Here is a 3,745-nt window from a genome sequence, read left to right on the forward strand (position 1 = left end):
TTCAGCCTGAGGTTAGAATAAATTCTGTAGTAGTAGGCTGGATAAATGAAGGCATTTTTTCAAGTTTTTCATTATTGTTTTAAAAGTCAGCTTTTTTGAAAAGACCATTTGTCACAAATCACCATCTAAATTATACATTCATTGTATAATGTGCACTTATTTATGTTAGCATTGTGTTATGTATAGATATTTTTTTTAAAAAAACTTTTTTTCTTTAAATAAGCATGTTGCAAAGCTCAAAATCCCAGGACTGTATTTATCTAATAAATCAAAAGTCATTGTGATACAATTAAATGACAATTTTTCAGCCCCATTTCATCTTCAAGAATGCAATCCAATAAATACTTGTAATAAAAATGTACAGAAAATACCATTGTGCTTTTTAAGCTAATTCAATATAATGATAAAGTCATATTGTATGTAAAATAAGATAAATTTTGTTATACTGATATTTTGTAGAGAGAAATACAAACAGAATAACAGGCATGCCAAAACTGGCAGAATTTTGGAATTTTGAGGTATAATTAATTGTAATCAATGTTTAATTGAACAGATCTGATGCTTTTAGCTGATGATTTGCCAGTGATCATGATCTCTCTCTCTCTCTTCACACACACACACACACACACACACACACACACACACACACACACACACGTAGATTTTCATGGGTATAGGTATGCGGGTCTTGGCATATTCGGGTTTTTTCCCATATAAGATTAACAGTACCTTGGCAATGTTTCGATGAGGTCACACTCGTCATATTCAGGCTGGTGCCTTTGGCTTCGTGCTTGTGCAAGCAAAGTGTGATAGGAGCTGCCGTTTTTCTATAAATATAGGTGGGAGTGTGTGGAATGTTGGTTTTATTGCTTTAAATTGATTGGTTGGCTGTGTTGTCACATGTTGATTGGTTGATGGAATTGATGTTTGGTGAGGGTGATTGGTGATGGTGTCCTCTGTTGTCATGGGTCCTGTGTCGGTTTTTGTGGCTGGGACTCGTTTATTGACTAGGGCTAGTTTAAAAAAATTGTCTGGTAGGCAGGAGGTATCATATTTATTCATGTTGTAAGGGTGTTTCTATATTTCGATAGCTTCCATAATTATTTTGTTGTTGAAATGTTCAGTTTTGGAGAGTAATTTGGTTCCTTCAAAATCAATTTTGTGTCCTGTTGCTTTAAGGTGCTGGAAAAGAGAGGGAGTTTTTTTTTCTTTTCGGACTGCATTCTTGTGTTCTTGTGCCCTATGGCAGCCGCCCCACAACCATAGAGTGTACTCCGACAGTGGCCATTGCTGGAAGAAGTGGAAGCCGAGTTCCGGAGTTTGGAAGCTGGAGAAGAAGTTATGCTTGAAGCGCGGTGGCAAAAGCGGCAAAAATGGCAAAAGCGGCGGTGGTGCCCTGCCCTGCAGGGAGAGCTGCATGGTTAGACTGGAAGACATGCGAGCTGAGGGCAGAACAGACGATCACACAATCACCCTCTTCAGCCGGGCTGAGCTCCATGCACCGACCTAGGGGATATCCCGAATGTGCTAAACTGCGGGAACTGGAGAGCGGGTAGAGCGCCATGTGGCTTGGTGCCTTAGGGATACCCCCTAGGTCAGTGAATGGAGCTCTGCCCGGCTGGAAAGAGGGTTTGCTGGGCAGCTGCTCATGAGCATGGTCACCTCATGGTTGCTTCACCCCTGAGGCTGTGCCCGGCTCTTCGGGAGCCCACTCACAAGGGAGCAGCCACCAGGCAACCCCAAAACAATAAGCCCTCCCCTGATAATAAGGCCCAAGCCATATTTTGTGAGTCAAAAGAAAATAAGACCCTGTTTTATTTTAGGGGAAACCCGGTAGATGGCCTCTTTTACCCCTCTTTCAAACCAGTTGTCCCCTCTGTCCAAAATGTGGACTTTGCTGTCTTCAAAATTGCAACAACTACTGAAGGACAATGCCATCTATAAGTCAAAATATTACTGTCTTTATCCTGGGGAAGCCACGGCATGCACATTTGGACTCCCAAAAATCCACAAAGAAAGAGCTCCAGTAAGACCAATTGTCACCACCCATCACATCAACGATTCACAGGAGTTCACCAGGAAAGTCTGCGAACTGAAAGTAGACCTGGATGAGACCATGGTTTCCAATGATGTGATTTCCCTATTCACCTGCATTCCAGTAACTGATGCTCTCATGGTAGTGAAGAAACTACTGCTACAAGACAGCATCTTAGGTGACAGAACCAACCTCAGCCCAGACCACATAGGTGTTATGCTGGATCTTTGCCTGACCACTACATATTTTAAATCTAATGAAGGTTTTTACAGAGAAAAACACAGCTGTGTTATGGATTCACCTGTGCCCCCCATTGTGGTCAATCTCTACATGGAAGAGGTAGAAACCAAAGCCCTAAACTCCTTCATAAGAACTCCACCTACTCACTGGTATAGGTATGTGGACGATACTTGGGTCAAGATCAACACATGGGAATTGGAAGCATTCACCAAACATATCAAGTCTGTGGACAGATGCATCAAATTCACATGGAAAGATGTTAAGGAAAATAGTCTAGCCTTCCCAGACTGTGCAGTACACATTAAGAAAGACAGAAACATGAACATTAAAGTTTACAGAAAACCCACACACACAGGTAAATCAATATTTACATTTTGATTCTCACCACCCACTGGAGCACAAAATGGGAGTTATCAGAACTGAGCTGAAGGCCTGCCTACAAGCGAAGAAGGGAAAGAAAAAGAGAACTAAAACACCAAGGAAGCCCTCAGAACATGTGGCTATCCCAAGTGGGACTTCATCAAATCTCAAAAAAGACTCAGCAGGAGTTCCTCCATAACAAAGAACAATAAACAAAGCAATGTTGTCATTCCACATGTTGCAGGAATATCTGAAAAGCTCAGGAGGATATTGAGCCAACATACCTGCCCACTTTAAACCCCAGAATACACCAAGACAAGACGTTTGTTCACCCTAAGGATAAAACACCCAGACACAAACTGAGCAACATAGTATATAAAGTATAATGCAGTGAGATATATGCAGATCGGTACAATGGGGAAACAAAACAACCACTTCATAAATGCACAATATAGGAGTTTAAACCCAAGACAGCAAAGTCCACATTTTAGATTGAGGACAACTCAATTAAAAGAGGGATCAAAGAGGCCATCTATATCAAAATTGAACAGCTCTCTTTCAACAGAGGGGAAAGGATCCTGCATCATCTATCTCCATTGTAGATGCTCCATCACTGGAAGCTTTCAAAAAGAGACTGGACAATCATTTATCTGAAATGGTATAAGGTATCCTGCTTAATCATTTGTGATATCAAATGAATTGCTTAATAACCCCTAAATAAAGATAGAATGGTAAAAAAAATGCCCTCTTTTTAGTGGCTGTACAAAAGAGGATATTTTCCTCTTTGAAGATCCTGTAACTGTTCTTTAAAATCCTAGGGTAACGGTAAAGGTTCCCCTTGCACATACGTGCTAGTCATTCCTGACTCTAGTGTGTGGTGCTCATCTCTGTTTCAAAACTGAAGAGTCAGCACTGTCCAAAGACGTCTCTGTGGTCATGTGGCTGGCATGACTAATGCCGAAGGTGCACAGAATGCTGTCACCTTCCCACCAAAGGTGGTTCCTATTTTTCTACTTGCATTTTTACATGCTTTCGAACTGCTAGATTGGCAGAAGCTGGGACAAGTAACGGGAGCTCACTCAATTATGCGGCGCTAGGGAACTGCCAAAC

General features: G+C 41.4%; 1 pseudogene; it reads left to right on the top strand.

Moving 5' to 3' along the window:
* The first annotated feature begins 1,885 nt into the window (after window positions 1-1,885).
* LOC116511693 lies at window positions 1,886-3,237 on the top strand (annotated as a pseudogene).
* Window positions 3,238-3,745: the final 508 nt, after the last annotated feature.

This window comes from Thamnophis elegans, chromosome 7 (assembly GCF_009769535.1).
Source record: "Thamnophis elegans isolate rThaEle1 chromosome 7, rThaEle1.pri, whole genome shotgun sequence".
In the NCBI taxonomy this organism is placed as follows: Eukaryota; Metazoa; Chordata; class Lepidosauria; order Squamata; family Colubridae; genus Thamnophis; species Thamnophis elegans.